General features: G+C 34.6%; 1 protein-coding gene and 16 non-coding genes across 22 annotated transcripts in view; 1 reads left to right on the forward strand and 16 right to left on the reverse strand.

The window, feature by feature from the left end:
• The window catches only part of LOC144798677 (T-complex protein 1 subunit theta-like), a 338,982-nt gene that overhangs the window by 226,590 nt on the left and 90,316 nt on the right, over positions 1–22,076 (forward strand). The window lies entirely within an intron of this gene.
• On the reverse strand, positions 277–350 carry TRNAT-AGU (transfer RNA threonine (anticodon AGU)). Its single transcript has one exon. It is a non-coding gene; the product is annotated as a tRNA-Thr (tRNA).
• Positions 1,944–2,016, reverse strand: TRNAT-CGU (transfer RNA threonine (anticodon CGU)). The gene has a single exon. It is a non-coding gene; the product is annotated as a tRNA-Thr (tRNA).
• On the reverse strand, positions 2,952–3,024 carry TRNAT-CGU (transfer RNA threonine (anticodon CGU)). Its single transcript has one exon. It is a non-coding gene; the product is annotated as a tRNA-Thr (tRNA).
• TRNAT-AGU (transfer RNA threonine (anticodon AGU)) lies at positions 6,695–6,768 on the reverse strand. The gene has a single exon. It is a non-coding gene; the product is annotated as a tRNA-Thr (tRNA).
• On the reverse strand, positions 7,519–7,591 carry TRNAT-CGU (transfer RNA threonine (anticodon CGU)). The gene has a single exon. It is a non-coding gene; the product is annotated as a tRNA-Thr (tRNA).
• On the reverse strand, positions 8,028–8,101 carry TRNAT-AGU (transfer RNA threonine (anticodon AGU)). The gene has a single exon. It is a non-coding gene; the product is annotated as a tRNA-Thr (tRNA).
• On the reverse strand, positions 8,851–8,923 carry TRNAT-CGU (transfer RNA threonine (anticodon CGU)). The gene has a single exon. It is a non-coding gene; the product is annotated as a tRNA-Thr (tRNA).
• TRNAT-AGU (transfer RNA threonine (anticodon AGU)) lies at positions 10,670–10,743 on the reverse strand. The gene has a single exon. It is a non-coding gene; the product is annotated as a tRNA-Thr (tRNA).
• On the reverse strand, positions 11,848–11,920 carry TRNAT-CGU (transfer RNA threonine (anticodon CGU)). Its single transcript has one exon. It is a non-coding gene; the product is annotated as a tRNA-Thr (tRNA).
• On the reverse strand, positions 12,350–12,423 carry TRNAT-AGU (transfer RNA threonine (anticodon AGU)). The gene has a single exon. It is a non-coding gene; the product is annotated as a tRNA-Thr (tRNA).
• On the reverse strand, positions 13,174–13,246 carry TRNAT-CGU (transfer RNA threonine (anticodon CGU)). The gene has a single exon. It is a non-coding gene; the product is annotated as a tRNA-Thr (tRNA).
• Positions 14,999–15,072, reverse strand: TRNAT-AGU (transfer RNA threonine (anticodon AGU)). Its single transcript has one exon. It is a non-coding gene; the product is annotated as a tRNA-Thr (tRNA).
• On the reverse strand, positions 16,177–16,249 carry TRNAT-CGU (transfer RNA threonine (anticodon CGU)). Its single transcript has one exon. It is a non-coding gene; the product is annotated as a tRNA-Thr (tRNA).
• Positions 16,679–16,752, reverse strand: TRNAT-AGU (transfer RNA threonine (anticodon AGU)). Its single transcript has one exon. It is a non-coding gene; the product is annotated as a tRNA-Thr (tRNA).
• TRNAT-CGU (transfer RNA threonine (anticodon CGU)) lies at positions 17,503–17,575 on the reverse strand. Its single transcript has one exon. It is a non-coding gene; the product is annotated as a tRNA-Thr (tRNA).
• Positions 21,966–22,039, reverse strand: TRNAN-AUU (transfer RNA asparagine (anticodon AUU)). Its single transcript has one exon. It is a non-coding gene; the product is annotated as a tRNA-Asn (tRNA).

Consider the following 22,076-nt stretch of genomic DNA (forward strand, 5'->3'; position numbering starts at 1 on the left):
AAACCCAATTTCATTTCTTGAATACTTTATAATTCGTTTTCATGAATGCATTAATATTGCTCAAAAGTAGGTAGAAGTGTAACCTACTCTTTCTCATAGATTTTTCTTTTTTCATTTTGCTATAACAGTATTTATGCTATAAGGCTGAACATACTTGGGTTTTTATAAGGTTTAAGATGATCTGTTCAACAGTAAGATGAATCAGACTTTTATAATTTACTTGTTTCAGAATAAGACCTAATGAATATGATTTGTTATATAAGAATGAGAAAAGCAAGGCACTGCTGAGAGTTGAACTCAGGATCTCCTGTTTACTAGACAGGCGCTCTAACCAGCTAAGCCACAGCACCCCCTTGAATCTTAATTTTGAAACACTTTTCTTTATGGTGTTCAAGAGTAGGCCTGGGGTGTAAATTTGGTTCCGTGCGCGGAATTTGCGGAATTTAGGTAATTTCGCGTTATAGAGAGAACAAGAAATTGCCCAAAAGCCTGCGTCCGCAACTTTGCGAAATTTTTTGCTTGTTCGCCCTTCTCAAATGCGTGTTCGTGAGATATTTTTCCCCTAGCACGCAAACAGCGATTGCAACCAGTAAAAAAGCATCGCGAACAAGCAATTCTTAGTGTTCGCGAAATTTCTGCGTGTTCGCGGAGATTTGTTACCATTTTGCGGAGATTTGCATAAAGCGATTATGCAAATTCCGCCCACTCCTATTCAAGAGAATATTGCTTTTTCACTTTCATATTCTTTTCTAAGTTCACACACTTCTCTACTCAAACACTTTAGATGAAGACGCTTCACTTATTCAAAAACACATCTCTAATTTAAAGCTTATCCTATTCATAGAATTTTAAAATATACCTTGCTGAAGAATGGATTAGTTGAATTCACCAATAGAGTGATCATTCAGCTCTTTCTTGTTCTTTGTTATTTTTTCCCCTATTTCAGTCAATGCATTCCTCCAAAAATGTTCAAAATACCAATTATTTTATTTCATTTTAAGATAATTTATTCTAAAGTTCATAGAACCAGACATTTATTCGTAAATTGTATTCAACACTTGTTTGATGAAAATTATTCCTAAAGCATGGAGAAAGCAGTTAGGTGTTGCTGAGATTTGAACTCAGGATTTCCTGTTTACAAGCCAGGCACTTTACCACTAAGCCACAACAGCAACGTGAATAGTAAAAAATGCATAAATAATTTATTGTTGATGATAAAAACTCCATTTCCTGCTATAAATTCTTCTTGATATGTATTGTAACCTTAAACACGAAAAGATAATCAATCACTAAACAATATGTTTTAATAAACATTTACTCTTATAAAACCCAATTTCATTTCTTGAATACTTTACAATTCTTTTTCGTGAATGCATTAATATTGCTCAAAAGTAGGTAGAAATGTAATCTACATCTTTCTCATAGATATGTCTTTTTTCATTTTTCTATAGCAGTATTCATGCTATAAGGTTGAACATACTTGGGTTTTTATAAGGTTTAAGATGATCTGCTCAACAGTAAGATGAATCAGACTTTTATATTTTAATTGTTTCAGAATAAGACCTAATGAAAATGATTTCATATTCTTTTCTAAGTTCACACACTTCTCCATTCAAACACTTTAGATGATGACGCTTCACTTATTCAAAAACACATCTCTAATTTAAAGTTTACCCTATTCATAGAATTTTTAAATATACCTTGCTGAAGAATGGATTATTTGATTTCACCAATAGAGTGATCATTGAGCTCTTTCTTGTTCTTTGTCATTTTTTTTTCCCTATCTCAGTCAATGCATTCCTCCAAAAATGTTCATAATACCAAGTATTTTATTTCATTTTAAGATAACTTATTCTAAAGTTCATAGAACTAGACGTTTATTCGTAAATTGTATTCAACACTTGTTTGATGAAAATGAGTCCTAAAGCATGGACAAAACAGTTAGGTGCTGCTGAGATTTGAACTCAGGATTTCCTGTTTACGAGACAGGCGCTTTAACCACTAAGCCACAGTACCAACGTTAATAGTAAAAAATGCATAAATAATTTATTGTTGATGATAAAAATGTAATTTCCTGCTATAAATTCTTCTTGATATGTATTGTAATCTTAAACACGAAAAGATAATCAATCACTAAACAAGTATTAATATGTTTTAATAAACATGTACTATTATAAAACCTAATTTCATTTCTTGAATACTTTACAATTCTTTTTCATGAATGCATTAATATTGCTCAAAAGTAGGTAGAAATGTAATCTACGTCTTTCTCATAGATATGTCTTTTTTCATTTTGCAATAACAGTATTTATCTGTAATCTTAAAAATACTTGGGTTTTTATAAGGTTTAAGATGATCTGTTCAACAGTAAGATGAATCAGACTATTATTTAATTGTTTCAGAATTAGACCTAATAAAAATGATTTGTCATATAACAGTGAGAAAGCAAGGCGCTGCTGAGAGTTGAACTCAGGATCTACTGTATACTAGACAGGCACTTTAACCAGCTAAGCCACAGCACCCCCATGAGTCTTAATTTTGAAACACTTTTCTTTATGGTGTTCAAGAGAATATTGCCTTTTCACGTTCATATTCTTTTCTAAGTTCACACAATTCTCTACTCTAAAACTTTAAATGAAGACGCTTCACTTATTCAAAAACACCTCTCTAATTTAAAATTTACCCTATTCATAGAATTTTAAAATATACCTTGCTGAAGAATAGATTAGTTGAATTCAACAATAGAGTGATCATTCAGCTCTATCTTGTTCTTTGTCATTTTCTTTCCCTAATTCAGTCAATGCATTCCTCCAAAAATGTTCATAATACCAAGTATTTTATTTCATTTTAAGATAACTTATTTTAAAGTTCATAGAACCAGACGTTTATTCATAAATTGTATTCAACACTTGTTTGATGAAAATTATTCCTAAAGCTTGGGGAATACAGTTAGGTGCTGCTGAGATTTGAACTCAGGATTGCCTGTTTACGAGACCAGTGCTTTAACCACTAAGCCACAGCACCAACATTAATAGCAAAAAATGTATAAATAATTTATTGTTGATGATAAAAATTTCATTTCCTGCTATAAATTCTTCTTGGTATGTATTGTAATCTTAAACACGAAAAGATAATCAATCACTAAACAAGTAATAATGTTTTAATAAACATGTACACTTATAAAACCCAATTTAATTTCTTGAATACTTTACAATTCTTGTTCATGAGTGCATTAATATTGCTCAAAAGTAGGTAGAAATTTAATCTACATCTCTCTCATAGATATGTCTTTTTTCATTTTGCTATAACAGTAGTCATGCTATAAGGTTGAACATAGTTGGGTTTTTATAAGGTTTAAGATTATCTGTTCAACAGTAAGATGAATCAGGCTTTTATATTTTACTTGTTTCAGAATAAGACCTAATGAATATGATTTCATATTCTTTTCTAAGTTCACACACTTATCTACTCAAAAACTTTAGATGAAGACGTTTCACTTATTCAAAAACAGATCTCTAATTTAAAGTTTACCCTATTCATAGAATTTTTAAATATACCTTGCTGAAGAATGGATTAGTTGAACTCACCAATAGAGTGATCATTCAGCTCTTTCTTGTTCTTTGTCATTTTTCTCCCTATCTCAGTCAATGCATCCCTCCAAAAATGTTCATAATACCAAGTATTTTATTTCATCTTAAGATAACTTATTCTAAAGTTCATAGAACCGGACATTTATTCGTAAATTGTATTCAACACTTATATGATGAAAACTATTCCGAAAGCATGGAGAAAACATTTAGGTGCTGCTGAGATTTGAACTTGGAATTTCCTGTTTACGAGACAGGCACTTTAACCACTAACCCACAGCACCAACGTTGTTAGTAAAAAATACTTAAATAATGTATTGTTGATGATAAAAACTTAATTTCCTGCTATAAATTCTTCTTGATATGTATTGTAATCTTAAACACGAAAAGATAATCACTAAACAAGTATTAATATGTTTTAATAAACATGTACTCTTATAAAACCCAATTTCATTTCTTGAATACTTTACAATTCTCTTTCATGAATGCATTAATATTGCTCAAAAGTAGGTAGAAATGTAATCTACATCTTTCTCATAGATATGTCTTTTTTCATTTTGCTATAACAGTATTCATGCTATAAGGTTGAACATACTTGGGTTTTTATAAGGTTTAAGATGATCTGTTCAACAGTAAGATGAATCAGACTTTTATATTTTACTTGTTTCAGAATAAGACCTAATGAATATGATTTGTTATATAACAAGGAGAAAAGCAAGGCACTGCTGAGAGTTGAACTCTGGATCACCTGTTTACTAGACAGGCCCTTTAACCAGCTAAGCCACAGCACCCCCTAGAATCTTAAATTTGAAACACTTTTCTTTATGGTGTTCAAGAGTAGGCCTGGCCTGTAAATTTAGTTCCGTGCACAGAATTTGCGAAATTTAGGTAATTTCGCGTTACAGAGAGAACAAGAAATTGCCCAAAAGCCTGCGTCCGCAACTAAGTGAAATTTTTTGCTTGTTCCCGTTCTCAAATGCGTGTTCGTGAGATTTTTTCGCCTAGCACGCAAACAGCGATTGCGACCAGTAAAAAAGCATCGCGAACAAGCAATTCTGAGTGTTCGCTGAATTTCTGCGTGTTCCCGGAAATTTTTTACCGCATTATGCAAATCCCGCCCACCCCTATTCAAGAAAATATTGCTTTTTCACTTTCATATTCTTTTCTAAGTTCATACACTTCCCTACTCAAACACTTTAGATGAAGACGCTTCACTTATTCAAAACACATCTCATGATTTTACAGCGGACGTCCGGAAAGTTCAGTGCGGGGTTCCCCAAGGCTCTTCCCTCTCCCCCCTCTTGTTTAATCTGTATGTCGCCCCTCTTATTTTTTCTCTCCAACAGATGGAGGTAGCCGTATTTAATTATGCGGATGACCTCCAGCTTGTTTTCAATCTATCCTCTTCCCCCTCTTCTGTTCTAAACTTTCAATCTGTCATGCTCCATATCAGGGACTGGATGAGCCACAATCACCTCAAACTTAACCCCGACAAGACCGAGCTGGTGTTGACGGGTGGTTCATCCAGCCCCTTGTCCTCTCTCTTCTGGCCCCCTTCTCTTGGCCCCTCTCCCGTACCCTCTTCCTCTGTCAAAACTTTAGGCATAAAACTCAACTCTCAACTCACCCTTCACTCCCAGGTTAGCTCTGTGGTATCTTCTTCTTTCCTTTCACTGCGCACTATACGCAGGGTGTCTCGCTTCTTCACTTTTTCTGCTCTCAAACTCATCATTCTGGCCATGGTGGTGTCCCGCCTGGATTACGGCAACGCTCTATATGCCGGTATCCCTGCATACAGCTTGCGACGCCTACAGCAGATACAAAACCAGGCGGCCCGCCTGGCCTTCAAACTCCCAAAATTCCACCACTCCACCCCTCTTCTGAAATCCTTACACTGGCTCCCCGTGCGAGCCAGGGTCCAATTCAAGCTCGCCTCCATCACCTTTCTGGCCCGACTTGGCCTGGCACCAGCGTTCATCTCTTCTGAGATTGTTCCATACGTTCCCACCAGGGAACTACGCTCGTCCTCCCAGTCCCTCCTCACCATCCCACGCTACCGGAGAAAGAATTGGGGAGGCTCTAAATTTTCCACCCTTGCTCCGACCCTCTGGAACTCCCTTCCCCTTGAACTTCGTACCATCACCTTGTACCCACAATTCCGTAAACACCTCAAGACTTTTTTGTTTACGAAGTCCTTTGAATAACACTCCTCCAGTTCTCCCATGCTTTTAGCCCCGGATCCTGTTAGTTGTAGCGCCAAGAAACCGCTGGTAGACGTGCGCTCTACAAGTAATTTTAAACTCAAACTCAAACATCTCTAATTTAAAGTTGACCCTATTCATAGAATTTTAAAATATACCTTGCTGAAGAATGGATTAGTTGAATTCATCAATAGAGTGATCATTCAGCTCTTTCTTGTTCTTTGTCTTTTTTTCCCTATTTCAGTCAATCCATTCCTCCAAAAATTTTCATAATATCAAGTATTTTATTTCATTTTAACATAACTTATTCTAAAGTTCATAGAACCAGACGTTTATTCGTAAATTGTATTCAACACTTGTTTGTTGAAAATTATTCCTAAAGCATGGAGAAAAGAGTTAGGTGCAGCATTAATTTGAACTCAGGATTTCCTGTTTACGAGCCCAGTGCTTTAACCACTAAGCCACAGCACCAACATTAATAGTAAAAAATGCATAAATAATTTATTGTTGATGATAAAAATTTCATTTCCTGCTATAAATTCTTCTTGATATGTATTGTAATCTTAAACACGAAAAGATAATCAATCACTAAACAAGTATTAATGTTTTAATAAACATGTACTTTTATAAAACCCAATTTCATTTCTTGAATACTTTACAATTCTTTTTCATGAAAGCATTAATATTGCTCAAAACTAGGTAGAAATGTAATCTACATCTTTCCCATAGATGTGCCTTTTTCCATTTTGCAATAACAGTATTCATTTTGTAATCTTGAAAACACTTGGGTTTTTATAAGGTTTAGGATGATCTGTTCAACAGTAAGATGAATCAGGCTTTTATATTTTACTTGTTTCAGAATAAGACCTAATGAATATGATTTGTTATATAAGAATGAGAAAAGCAAGGCACTGCTGAGAGTTGAACTCAGGATCTCCTGTTTACTAGACAGGTGCTCTAACCAGCTAAGCCACAGCACCCCCATGAATCTTAATTTTGAAACACTTTTCTTTATGGTGTTCAAGAGTAGGCCTGGGGTGTAAATTTGGTTCTGTGCGCGGAATTTGCGGAATTTAGGTAATTTCGCGTTACAGAGAGAACAAGAAATTGCCCAAAAGCCTGCGTCCGCAACTTTGCAAAATTTTTTGCTTGTTCGCCCTTCTCAAATGCGTGTTCGTGAGATATTTTTCCTCTAGCATGCAAACAGCGATTGCGACCAGTAAAAAAGCATCGCAAACAAGCAATTCCGAGTGTTCGCGGAATTTCTGCGTGTTCGCGGAGATTTGTTACCATTTCGCGTAGAATTGAAATAAACGAATATGCAAATTCCGCTCACCCCTATTCAAGAGAATATTGCTTTTTCACTTTCATATTCTTTTCTAAGTTCACACACTTCTCTACTCAAACACTTTAGATGAAGACCCTTCACTTATTCAAAAACACATCTCTAATTTAAAGTTTACCCTATTCATAGAATTTTAAAATATACCTTGCTGAAGAATGGATTAGTTTAATTCACCAATAGAGTGATCATTCAGCTCTTTCTTGTTCTTTGTCATTTTGTTCCCTATTTCAGTCAATGCATTCCTCCAAAAAAGTTCATAATACCAAGTATTTTATTTCATTTTTAGATAATTTATTCTAAAGTTCATAGAACTAGACGTTTATTCATAAATTGTATTCAACACTTGTTTGATGAAAATTATTCCTAAAGCATGGAGAAAACAGTTAGGTGTTGCTGAGATTTGAACTCAGGATTTCCTGATTACGAGACAGGTACTTTAGCCACTAAGCCACAGCACCAACGTTAATAGTAAAAAAAGCATAAATAATTTATTGTTGATGATAAAAATGTCATTTCCTGCTATAAATTCTTCTTGATATGTATTGTAATCTTAAACACGAAAAGATAATCAATCACTAAACAAGTAATAATATGTTTTAATAAACATGTACTCTTATAAAACCCAATTTCATTTCTTGAATACTTTACAATTCTTTTTCATGAATGCATTAATATTGCCCAAAAGTAGGTAGAAATGTAATCTACTCTTTCTCATAGATTTGTCTTTTTTCATTTTGCTATAACAGTATTTATGCTATAAGGCTGAACATACTTGGGTGTTTATAAGGTTTAAGATGATCTGTTCAACAGTAAGATGAATCAGACTTTTAAATTTTAGTTGTTTCAGAATAAGACCTAATGAATATGATTTGTTATATAACAATGAGAAAAGCAAGGCACTGCTGAGAGTTGAACTCAGGATCTCCTGTTTACTAGGCAGGCGCTTTAACCAGCTAAGCCACAGTACCCCCTTGTATCTTAATTTTGAAACCCTTTTCTTTATGGTGTTCAAGAGTAGGCCTGGGCTGTAAATTTGGTTCCGTGCACGGAATTTGCGGATTTTAGGTAATATCGCGTTACAGAGAGAACAAGAAATTGCCCGAAAGCCTGCGTCCGCAATTTTGCGAAATGTTTTGCTTGTTCGTGTTCTCAAATGCGTGTTTGTGAGATATTTTACCCCTAGCACGCAAACAGCGATTGCGACCAGTAAAAAAGCATCGTGAACAAGCAATTCCGAGTGTTCGCGGAATTTCTGCGTGTTCGCGGAGATTTGTTACCATTTCACGGATATTTGCATAAAGCGATTATGCAAATTCCGCCCACTCTTATTCAAGAGAATATTGCTTTTTCACTTTCATATTCTTTTCTAAGTTCAAACACTTCTCTACTCAAACACTTTAGATGAAGACGCTGCGCTTATTGAAAAACACTTCTCTAATTTAAAGTTTACCCTATTCATAGAATTGTAAAATATACCTTGCTGAAGAATGGATTAGTTGAATTCACCAATAGAGTGATCATTCAGCTCTTTCTTGTTCTTTGTCATTTTTTTCCCTATTTCAGTCAATGCATTCCTCCAAAAATGTTCATAATACCAAGTATTTTATTTCATTTTTAGATAATTTATTCTAAAGTTCATAGAACTAGACGTTTATTCGTAAATTGTATTCAACACTTGTTTGATGAAAATGATTCCTAAAGCATGGAGAAAACAGTTAGGTGCTGCTGAGATTTGAACTCAGGATTTCCTGTTTACGAGACAGGCGCTTTAACCAATAAGCCACAGCACCAACGTTTATAGTAAAAAATGCATAAATAATTTATTGTTGATGATAACAACTTCATTTCCTGCTATAAATTCTTCCTATGTATTGTAATCTTAAACACGAAAAGATAATCATTCACTAAACAAGTATTAATATGTTTTAATAAACATGTACTCTTATAAAACCCAATGTCATTTCTTGAATACTTTACAATTCTTTTTCATGAATGCATTAATATTGCTCAAAAGTAGGTAGAAATGTAACCTACTCTTTCTCATAGATTTTTCTTTTTTCATTTTGCTATAACAGTATTTATGCTATAAGGCTGAACATACTTGGGTTTTTATAAGGTTTAAGATGATCTGTTCAACAGTAAGATGAATCAGACTTTTATATTTTACTTGTTTCAGAATAAGACCTAATGAATATGATTTGTTATATAAGAATGAGAAAAGCAAGGCACTGCTGAGAGTTGAAATCAGGATCTCCTGTTTACTAGACAGGCGCTCTAACCAGCTAAGCCACAGCACACCCTTGAATCTTAATTTTGAAACACTTTTCTGTATGGTGTTCAAGAGTAGGAATGGGCTGTAAATTTGGTTCCGTGCACGACATTTGCGGAATTTAGGTAATTTCGCGTTACAGAGGGAACAAGAAATTGCACAAAAGCCTGCGTCCGCAACATTGCGAAATTTTTTGCTTGTTCGCGTTCGTGAGATATTTTTCCCCTAGCTCGCAAACAGCGATTGCCACCAGTAAAAAAGCATCGCAAACAAGCAATTCCGAGTGTTCGCAGAATTTCTGCGTGTTCGCGGAGATTTGGTACCATTTCGCGGAGATTTGCAAAAAACGATTATGCAAATTCCTCCCACCCCTATTCAAGAGAATATTGCTTTTTCACTTTCATATTCTTTTCTAAGTTCACACACTTCTCTACTCAAACACTTTAGATGAAGACGCTTCACTTATTCAAAAACACATCTCTAATTTAAAGTTTACCCTATTCATAGAATTTTAAAATATACCTTGCTGAAGAATGGATTAGTTGAATTCACCAATAGAGTGATCATTCAGCTCTTTCTTGTTCTTTGTCATTTTTTTCCCTATTTCAGTCAATGCATTCCTCCAAAAATGTTGATAATACCAAGTATTTTATTTCATTTCAAGATAACTTATTCTAAAGTTAATAGAACCAGACGTTTATTCGTAAATTGTATTCAACACTTGTTTGATGAAATTATTCCTAAAGCATGGAGAAAACAGTTAGGTGCTGCTGAGATTTGAAATCAGGATTTCCTGTTTACGAGACAGGCGTTTAACCACTAGGCCACAGCACCAATGTTAATAGTTAAAAATGCATAAATAATTTATTGTTGATGATAACAACTTCATTTCCTGCTATAAATTCTTCCTATGTATTGTAATCTTAAACACGAAAAGATAATCATTCACTAAACAAGTATTAATATGTTTTAATAAACATGTACTCTTATAAAACCCAATTTCATTTCTTGAATACTTTACAATTCTTTTTCATGAATGCATTAATATTGCTCAAAAGTAGGTAGAAATGTAACCTACTCTTTCTCATAGATTTTTCTTTTTTCATTTTGCTATAACAGTATTTATGCTATAAGGCTGAACATACTTGGGTTTTTATAAGGTTTAAGATGATCTGTACAACAGTAAGATGAATCAGACTTTTATATTTTACTTGTTTCAGAATAAGACCTAATGAACATGATTTGTTATATAAGAATGAGGAAAGCAAGGCACTGCTGAGAGTTGAACTCAGGATCTCCTGTTTACTAGACAGGCGCTCTAACCAGCTAAGCCACAGCACCCCCATGAATCTTAATTTTGAAACACTTTTCTTTATGGTGTTCAAGACTAGGCCTGGGGTGTAAATTTGGTTCCGTGCGCGGAATTTGCGGAATTTAGGTAATTTCGCGTTACAGAGAGAACAAGAAATTGCCCAAAAGCCTGCGTCCGCAACTTTGCGAAATTTTTTGCTTGTTCGTCCTTCTCAAATGCGTGTTCGTGAGATATTTTTCCCCTAGCATGCAAACAGCGATTGCGACCAGTAAAAAAGCATCGCAAACAAGCAATTCCGAGTGTTCGTGGAATTTCTGCGTGTTCACAGAGATTTGTTACCATTTCACGGATATTTGCATAAAGCGATTATGCAAATTCTGCCCACCCTTATTCAAGAGAATATTGCTTTTTCACTTTCATATTCTTTTCTAAGTTCAAACACTTCTCTACTCAAACACTTTAGATGAAGACGCTTCACTTATTCAAAAACACATCTCTAATTTAAAGTTTACCCTATTCATAGAATTGTAAAATGTATGTATGTATGTATTGCGACTTATATAGCGCACGTATCACCCGAAGGTATCAAGGCGCTTGTTTAGGGAACCCATCCTGGTATTCCCCTGTGAGATACCCCGGCAGGGTATCCACAAGATGAAAGCCAGGCATCCCGCCGCGAGGGGCCGTAGTGGAGATTAAGCAAGCTATTGCCCAGAGTTGCAGAGTGTGACCCCGTGAGTTGAGTAGGCACCGGAGCGAGAATTGTTGAGTCTGTGGAATTTTGAGCCTGAGACCCGCCGAGGCGGGGAATTGAACCCTGGTCCACAGCCGATCTCAGCTTCCAGGTCTGCCGCCTCTAACCACTGAGCCACGCTTCTCCACTAAAATATACCTTGCTGAAGAATGGATTAGTTGAATTCACCAATAGAGTGATCATTCAGCTCTTTCGTGTTCTTTGTCATTTTGTTCCCTATTTCAGTCAATGCATTCCTCCAAAAATGTTCATAATACCAAGTTTTTTATTTCATTTTTAGATAATTTATTCTAAAGTTCATAGAACTAGACGTTTATTCGTAAATTGTATTCAACACTTGTTTGATGAAAATTATTCCTAAAGCATGGCGGAAACAGTTAGGTGCTGCTGAGATTTGAGCTCAGGATTTCCTGTTTACGAGACAGGCGCTTTAGCCACTAAGCCACAGCACCAACGTTAATAGTAAAAAATGCATAAATAATTTATTGTTGATGATAAAAATGTCATTTCCTGCTATAAATTCTTCTTGATATGTATTGTAATCTTAAACACGAAAAGATAATCAATCACTAAACAAGTAATAATATGTTTTAATAAACATGTACTCTTATAAAACCGAATCTTGAATACTTTACAATTCTTTTTCATGAATGCATTATTATTGCTCAAAAGTAGGTAGAAATGTAATCTACTCTTTCTCATAGATTTATCTTTTTTCATTTTGCTATAACATTATTTATGCTATAAGGCTGAACATACTTGGGTGTTTATAAGGTTTAAGATGATCTGTTCAACAGTAAGATGAATCAGACTTTTGAATTTTAGTTGTTTCAGAACAAGACCTAATGAATATGATTTGTTATATAACAATGAGAAACACAATGCACTGCTGAGAGTTGAACTCAGGATCTCCTGTTTACTAGACAGGCGCTTTAACCAGCTAAGCCACAGTACCCCCTTGAATCTTAATTTTGAAACACTTTACTTTATGGTGTTCAAGAGTAGGCCTGGGCTGTAAATTTGGTTCCGTGCACGGAATTTGCGGATTTTAGGTAATTTCGCGTTACAGAGAGAACAAGAAATTGCCCAAAAGCCTGCGTCCGCAATTTTGCGAAATTATTTGCTTGTTCGCATTCTCAAATGCGTGTTTGTGAGATATTTTACCCCTAGCACGCAAACAGCGATTGCGACCAGTAAAAAAGCATTGTGAACAAGCAATTCCGAGTGTTCGCGGAATTTCTGCGTGTTCGCGGAGATTTGTTACCATTTCACGGATATTTGCATAAAGCGATTATGCAAATTCCGCCCACCCTTATTCAAGAGAATATTGCTTTTTCACTTTCATATTCTTTTCTAAGTTCAAACACTTCTCTACTCAAACACTTTAGATGAAGACGCTTCACTTATTGAAAAACACATCTCTAATTTAAAGTTGACCCTATTCATAGAATTGTAAAATATACCTTGCTGAAGAATGGATTAGTTGAATTCACCAATAGAGTGATCATTCAGCTCTTTCTTGTTCTTTGTCATTTTTTTCCCTATTTCAGTCAATGCATTCCTCCAAAAATGTTCATAATACCAAGTATTTTATTTCATTTTTAGATAATTTATTCTAAAGTTCATAGAACTAGACGTTTATTCGTAAATTGTATTCAACACTTGTCTGATATAAAATTATTCCTAAAGCATGGAGAAAACAGTTAGGTGCTGCTGAGATTTGAACTCTGGATTTCCTGTTTACGAGACAGGCACTTTAACCACTAAGCCACAGCACCAACGTTTATAGTAAAAAATGCATAAATAATTTATTGTTGATGGTAAAAATGTCATTTCCTGCTATAAATTCTTCTTGATATGTATTGTAATCTTAAACACGAAAAGATAATCAATCACCAAACAAGTAATATTTTGTTTTAATAAACATGTACTCTTATAAAACCCAATTTCATTTCTTGAATACTTTACAATTCTTTTTCATGAATGCATTAATATTGCTCAAAAGTAGGTAGAAATGTATTCTACATCTTTCTCATAGATATGTCTTTTTTCATTTTGCTATAACAGTATTCATGCTATAAGGTTGAACATACTTGGGTTTTTATAAGGTTTAAGACTATCTGTTCAACAGTAAGATGAATCAGGCTTTTATATTTTACTTGTTTCAGAATAAGACCTAATGAATATGATTTGTTATATAACAATGAGAAAAGCAAGGAACTGCTGAGAGTTGAACTCAGGATCTCCTGTTTACTAGACAGGCTCTTTAACCAGCTAAGCCACAGCAGCCCCTTGAGTCTTAATTTTGAAACACTTTTCTCTATGGTGTTCAAGAGTAGGACTGGGCTGTAAATTTGGTTCCGTGCACGGAATTTGCGGAATTTAGGTAATTTCGCGTTACAGAGGGAACAAGAAATTGCACAAAACCCTGCGTCCGCAACTTTGCGAAATTTTTTGCTTGTTCGCGTTCATGAGATATTTTTCCCCTAGCACGCAAACAGCGATTGCCACCAGTAAAAAAGAATCGCAAACAAGCAATTCCGAGTGTTCGCGGAATCTCTGCGTGTTCGCGGAGATTTGTTACCATTTCGCGGAGATTTGCAAAAAACGATTATGCAAATTCCTCCCACCCCTATTCAAGAGAATATTGCTTTTTCACTTTCATATTCTTTTCTAAGTTCACACACTTCTCTACTCAAACACTTTAGATGAAGACGCTTCACTTATTCAAAAACACATCTCTAATTTAAAGTTTACCCTATTCATAGAATTTTAAAATATACCTTGCTGAAGAATAGATTAGTTGATTTCACCAATAGAGTGATCATTCAGCTCTTTCTTGTTCTTTGTCATTTTTTTCCCTATTTCAGTCAATGCATTCCTCCAAAAATGTTGATATTACCAAGTATTTTATTTCATTTCAAGATAACTTATTCTAAAGTTAATAGAACCAGACGTTTATTCGTAAATTGTATTCAACACTTGTTTGATGAAAATTATTCCTAAAGCATGGAGAAAACAGTTAGGTGCTGCTGAGATTTGAAATCAGGATTTCCTGTTTACGAGACAGGCACTTTAACCACTAGGCCACAGCACCAATGTTAATAGTTAAAAATGCATAAATAATTTATTGTTGATGATAACAACTTCATTTCCTGTTATAAATTCTTCCTATGTATTGTAATCTTAAACACGAAAAGATAATCATTCACTAAACAAGTATTAATATGTGTTAATAAACATGTACTCTTATAAAACCCAATTTCATTTTTTGAATACTTTACAATTCTTTTTCATGAATGCATTAATATTGCTCAAAAGTAGGTAGAAATGTAACCTACTCTTTCTCATAGATTTATCTTTTTTCATTTTGCTATAACAGTATTTATGCTATAAGGCTGAACATACTTGGGTTTTTATAAGGTTTAAGATGATCTGTTCAACAGTAAGATGAATCAGACTTTTATATTTTACTTGTTTCAGAATAAGACCTAATGAATATGATTTGTTATATAGGAATGAGAAAAGCAAGGCACTGCTGAGAGTTGAACTCAGGATCTCCTGTTTACTAGACAGACGCTCTAACCAGCTAAGCCACAGCACCCCCTTGAATCCGAATTTTGAAACACTTTTCTTTATGGTGTTCAAGAGTAGGCCTGGGGTGTAAATTTGGTTCCGTGCGCGGAATTTGCGGAATTTAGGTAATTTCGCGTTACAGAGAGAACAAGAAATTGCCCAAAAGCCTGCGTCCGCAACTTTGCGAAATTTTTTGCTTGTTCGTCCTTCTCAAATGCGTGTTCGTGAGATATTTTTCCCCTAGCATGCAAACAGCGATTGCGACCAGTAAAAAAGCATCGCAAACAAGCAATTCCGAGTGTTCGTGGAATTTCTGCGTGTTCACAGAGATTTGTTACCATTTCACGGATATTTGCATAAAGCGATTATGCAAATTCTGCCCACCCTTATTCAAGAGAATATTGCTTTTTCACTTTCATATTCTTTTCTAAGTTCAAACACTTCTCTACTCAAACACTTTAGATGAAGACGCTTCACTTATTCAAAAACACATCTCTAATTTAAAGTTTACCCTATTCATAGAATTGTAAAATGTATGTATGTATGTATTGCGACTTATATAGCGCACGTATCACCCGAAGGTATCAAGGCGCTTGCTTAGGGAACCCATCCTGGTATTCCCCTGTGAGATACCCCGGCAGGGTATCCACAAGATGAAAGCCAGGCATCCCGCCGCGAGGGGCCGTAGTGGAGATTAAGCACGCTATTGCCCAGAGTTGCAGAGTGTGACCCCGTGAGTCGAGTAGGCACTGGAGCGAGAATTGTTGAGTCTGTGGAATTTTGAGCCCGAGACCCGCCGAGGCGGGGAATTGAACCCTGGTCCACAGCCGATCTCAGCTTCCAGGTCTGCCGCCTCTAACCACTGAGCCACGCTTCTCCACTAAAATATACCTTGCTGAAGAATGGATTAGTTGAATTCACCAATAGAGTGATCATTCAGCTCTTTCGTGTTCTTTGTCATTTTGTTCCCTATTTCAGTCAATGCATTCCTCCAAAAATGTTCATAATACCAAGTTTTTTATTTCATTTTTAGATAATTTATTCTAAAGTTCATAGAACTAGACGTTTATTCGTAAATTGTATTCAACACTTGTTTGATGAAAATTATTCCTAAAGCATGGCGGAAACAGTTAGGTGCTGCTGAGATTTGAGCTCAGGATTTCCTGTTTACGAGACAGGCGCTTTAGCCACTAAGCCACAGCACCAACGTTAATAGTAAAAAATGCATAAATAATTTATTGTTGATGATAAAAATGTCATTTCCTGCTATAAATTCTTCTTGATATGTATTGTAATCTTAAACACGAAAAGATAATCAATCACTAAACAAGTAATAATATGTTTTAATAAACATGTACTCTTATAAAACCGAATCTTGAATACTTTACAATTCTTTTTCATGAATGCATTATTATTGCTCAAAAGTAGGTAGAAATGTAATCTACTCTTTCTCATAGATTTATCTTTTTTCATTTTGCTATAACATTATTTATGCTATAAGGCTGAACATACTTGGGTGTTTATAAGGTTTAAGATGATCTGTTCAACAGTAAGATGAATCAGACTTTTGAATTTTAGTTGTTTCAGAACAAGACCTAATGAATATGATTTGTTATATAACAATGAGAAACACAATGCACTGCTGAGAGTTGAACTCAGGATCTCCTGTTTACTAGACAGGCGCTTTAACCAGCTAAGCCACAGTACCCCCTTGAATCTTAATTTTGAAACACTTTACTTTATGGTGTTCAAGAGTAGGCCTGGGCTGTAAATTTGGTTCCGTGCACGGAATTTGCGGATTTTAGGTAATTTCGCGTTACAGAGAGAACAAGAAATTGCCCAAAAGCCTGCGTCCGCAATTTTGCGAAATTATTTGCTTGTTCGCATTCTCAAATGCGTGTTTGTGAGATATTTTACCCCTAGCACGCAAACAGCGATTGCGACCAGTAAAAAAGCATTGTGAACAAGCAATTCCGAGTGTTCGCGGAATTTCTGCGTGTTCGCGGAGATTTGTTACCATTTCACGGATATTTGCATAAAGCGATTATGCAAATTCCGCCCACCCTTATTCAAGAGAATATTGCTTTTTCACTTTCATATTCTTTTCTAAGTTCAAACACTTCTCTACTCAAACACTTTAGATGAAGACGCTTCACTTATTGAAAAACACATCTCTAATTTAAAGTTGACCCTATTCATAGAATTGTAAAATATACCTTGCTGAAGAATGGATTAGTTGAATTCACCAATAGAGTGATCATTCAGCTCTTTCTTGTTCTTTGTCATTTTTTTCCCTATTTCAGTCAATGCATTCCTCCAAAAATGTTCATAATACCAAGTATTTTATTTCATTTTTAGATAATTTATTCTAAAGTTCATAGAACTAGACGTTTATTCGTAAATTGTATTCAACACTTGTCTGATATAAAATTATTCCTAAAGCATGGAGAAAACAGTTAGGTGCTGCTGAGATTTGAACTCTGGATTTCCTGTTTACGAGACAGGCACTTTAACCACTAAGCCACAGCACCAACGTTTATAGTAAAAAATGCATAAATAATTTATTGTTGATGGTAAAAATGTCATTTCCTGCTATAAATTCTTCTTGATATGTATTGTAATCTTAAACACGAAAAGATAATCAATCACCAAACAAGTAATATTTTGTTTTAATAAACATGTACTCTTATAAAACCCAATTTCATTTCTTGAATACTTTACAATTCTTTTTCATGAATGCATTAATATTGCTCAAAAGTAGGTAGAAATGTATTCTACATCTTTCTCATAGATATGTCTTTTTTCATTTTGCTATAACAGTATTCATGCTATAAGGTTGAACATACTTGGGTTTTTATAAGGTTTAAGACTATCTGTTCAACAGTAAGATGAATCAGGCTTTTATATTTTACTTGTTTCAGAATAAGACCTAATGAATATGATTTGTTATATAACAATGAGAAAAGCAAGGAACTGCTGAGAGTTGAACTCAGGATCTCCTGTTTACTAGACAGGCTCTTTAACCAGCTAAGCCACAGCAGCCCCTTGAGTCTTAATTTTGAAACACTTTTCTCTATGGTGTTCAAGAGTAGGACTGGGCTGTAAATTTGGTTCCGTGCACGGAATTTGCGGAATTTAGGTAATTTCGCGTTACAGAGGGAACAAGAAATTGCACAAAACCCTGCGTCCGCAACTTTGCGAAATTTTTTGCTTGTTCGCGTTCGTGAGATATTTTTCCCCTAGCACGCAAACAGCGATTGCCACCAGTAAAAAAGAATCGCAAACAAGCAATTCCGAGTGTTCGCGGAATCTCTGCGTGTTCGCGGAGATTTGTTACCATTTCGCGGAGATTTGCAAAAAACGATTATGCAAATTCCTCCCACCCCTATTCAAGAGAATATTGCTTTTTCACTTTCATATTCTTTTCTAAGTTCACACACTTCTCTACTCAAACACTTTAGATGAAGACGCTTCACTTATTCAAAAACACATCTCTAATTTAAAGTTTACCCTATTCATAGAATTTTAAAATATACCTTGCTGAAGAATAGATTAGTTGATTTCACCAATAGAGTGATCATTCAGCTCTTTCTTGTTCTTTGTCATTTTTTTCCCTATTTCAGTCAATGCATTCCTCCAAAAATGTTGATATTACCAAGTATTTTATTTCATTTCAAGATAACTTATTCTAAAGTTAATAGAACCAGACGTTTATTCGTAAATTGTATTCAACACTTGTTTGATGAACATTATTCCTAAAGCATGGAGAAAACAGTTAGGTGCTGCTGAGATTTGAAATCAGGATTTCCTGTTTACGAGACAGGCACTTTAACCACTAGGCCACAGCACCAATGTTAATAGTTAAAATGCATAAATAATTTATTGTTGATGATAACAACTTCATTTCCTGCTATAAATTCTTCCTATGTATTGTAATCTTAAACACGAAAAGATAATCATTCACTAAACAAGTATTAATATGTGTTAATAAACATGTACTCTTATAAAACCCAATTTCATTTTTTGAATACTTTACAATTCTTTTTCATGAATGCATTAATATTGCTCAAAAGTAGGTAGAAATGTAACCTACTCTTTCTCATAGATTTATCTTTTTTCATTTTGCTATAACAGTATTTATGCTATAAGGCTGAACATACTTGGGTTTTTATAAGGTTTAAGATGATCTGTTCAACAGTAAGATGAATCAGACTTTTATATTTTACTTGTTTCAGAATAAGACCTAATGAATATGATTTGTTATATAGGAATGAGAAAAGCAAGGCACTGCTGAGAGTTGAATTCAGGATCTCCTGTTTACTAGACAGACGCTCTAACCAGCTAAGCCACAGCACCCCCTTGAATCCGAATTTTGAAACACTTTTCTTTATGGTGTTCAAGAGTAGGCCTGGGGTGTAAATTTGGTTCTGTGCGCGGAATTTGCGGAATTTAGGTAATTTCGCGTTACAGAGAGAACAACAAATTGCCCAAAAGCCTGCGTCCGCAACTTTGCAAAATTTTTTGCTTGTTCGCCCTTATCAAATGCGGGTTCGTGAGATATTTTTCCCCTAGCACGCAAACAGCGATTGCAACCAGTAAAAAAGCATCGCGAACAAGCAATTCCGAGTGTTCGCGAAATTTCTGCGTGTTCGCGGAGATTTGTTACCATTTCGCGGAGATTTGCATAAAGCGATTATGCAAATTCCACCCACTCCTATTCAAGAGAATATTGCTTTTTCACTTTCATATTCTTTTCTAAGTTCACACACTTCTCTACTCAAAAACTTTAGATGAAGACGTTTCACTTATTCAAAAACACATCTCTAATTTAAAGTTTACCCTATTCATAGAATTTTTAAATATACCTTGCTGAAGAATGGATTAGTTGAACTCACCAATAGAGTGATCATTCAGCTCTTTCTTGTTCTTTGTCATTTTTTTTACCCTATCTCAGTGAATGCATTCCTCCAAAACTGTTCATAATACCAAGTATTTTATTTCATCTTCAGATAACTTATTCTAAAGTTCATAGAACCGGACATTTATTCGTAAATTGTATTCAACACTTGTTTGATGAAAATTATTCCTATAGCATGGAGAAAACATTTAGGAGCTGCTGAGATTTGAACTCAGAATTTCCTGTTTACGAGACAGTCACTTTAACCACTAAACCACAGCACCAACGTAGTTAGTAAAAAATACTTAAATAATTTATTGTTGATGATAAAAACTTAATTTCCTGCTATAAATTCTTCTTGATATGTATTGTAATCTTAAACACGAAAAGATAATCACTAAACAAGTATCAATATGTTTTAATAAACATGTATTCTTATAAAATCCAATTTCATTTCTTGAATACTTTACAATTCTCTTTCATGAATGCATTAATATTGCTCAAAAGTAGGTAGAAATGTAATCTACATCTTTCTCATAGATATGTCTTTTTTCATTTTGCTATAGCAGTATTCATGCTATAAGGTTGAACATACTTGGGTTTTTATAAGGTTTAAGATGATCTGTTCAACAGTAAGATGAATCAGACTTTTATATTTTACTTGTTTCAGAATAAGACCTAATGAATATGATTTGTTATATAACAATGAGAAAAGCAAGGCACTGCTGAGAGTTGAACTCAGGATCTCCTGTTTACTAGACAGGCCCTTTAACCAGCTAAGCCACAGCATCCCTTAGACTCTTAAATTTGAAACACTTTTCTTTATGGTGTTCAAGAGTAGGCCTGGGCTGTAAATTTAGTTCCGTGCACGGAATTTGCGGAATTTAGGTAATTTCGCGTTACAGAGAGATCAAGAAATTGCCCAAAAGCCTGCGTCCGCAACTAAGTGAAATTTTTTGCTTGTTCCCGTTCTCAAATGCGTGTTCGTGAGATATTTTTCCTCTAGCACGCAAACAGCGATTGCGACCAGTAAAAAAGCATCGCGAACAAGCAATTCTGAGTGTTCGCTGAATTTCTGCGTGTTCCCGGAGATTTTTTACCGCATTATGCAAATTCCGCCCACCCCTATTCAAGAAAATATTGCTTTTTCACTTTCATATTCTTTTCTAAGTTCATACACTTCCCTACTCAAACACTTTAGATGAAGACGCTTCACTTATTCAAAACACATCTCTAATTTAAAGTTGACCCTATTCATAGAATTTTAAAATATATCTTGCTGAAGAATGGATTAGTTGAATTCATCAATAGAGTGATCATTCAGCTCTTTCTTGTTCTTTGTCTTTTTTTTCCCTATTTCAGTCAATCCATTCCTCCAAAAATTTTCATAATACCAAGTATTTTATTTCATTTTTAGATAATTTATTCTAAAGTTCATAGAACCAGACGTTTATTCGTAAATTGTATTCAACACTTGTTTGTTGAAAATTATTCCTAGAGTATGGAGAAAAGAGTTAGGTGCTGCTGAAATTTGATCTCAGGATTTCCTGTTTACGAAACCAGCGCTTTAACCACTAAGCCACAGCACCAACATTAATAGTAAAAAATGCATAAATAATTTATTGTTGATGATAAAAATTTCATTTCCTGCTATAAATTCTTCTTGATATGTATTGTAATCTTAAACACGAAAAGATAATCAATCACTAAACAAGTATTAATGTTTTAATAAACATGTACTCTTATAAAACCCAATTTCATTTCTTGAATACTTTACAATTCTTTTTCATGAAAGCATTAATATTGCTCAAAACTAGGTAGAAATGTAATCTACATCTTTCCCATAGATGTGTCTTTTTCCATTTTGCAATAACAGTATTCATTCTGTAATCTTGAAAATACTTGGGTTTTTATAAGGTTTAGGATGATCTGTTCAACAGTAAGATGAATCAGGCTTTTATATTTTACTTGTTTCAGAATAAGATCTAATAAATATGATTTGTTATATAACAATGAGAAAAGCAAGGCACTGCAGAGAGTTGAACTCAGGATCTCCTGTTTAATAGACAGGCACTTTAACCAGCTAAGCCACAGCACCCCCTTGAATCCTAATTGTGAAACACTTTTCTTTATGA

This window comes from Lissotriton helveticus, chromosome 12 (assembly GCF_964261635.1).
Source record: "Lissotriton helveticus chromosome 12, aLisHel1.1, whole genome shotgun sequence".
Classification (NCBI taxonomy): domain Eukaryota; kingdom Metazoa; phylum Chordata; class Amphibia; order Caudata; family Salamandridae; genus Lissotriton; species Lissotriton helveticus.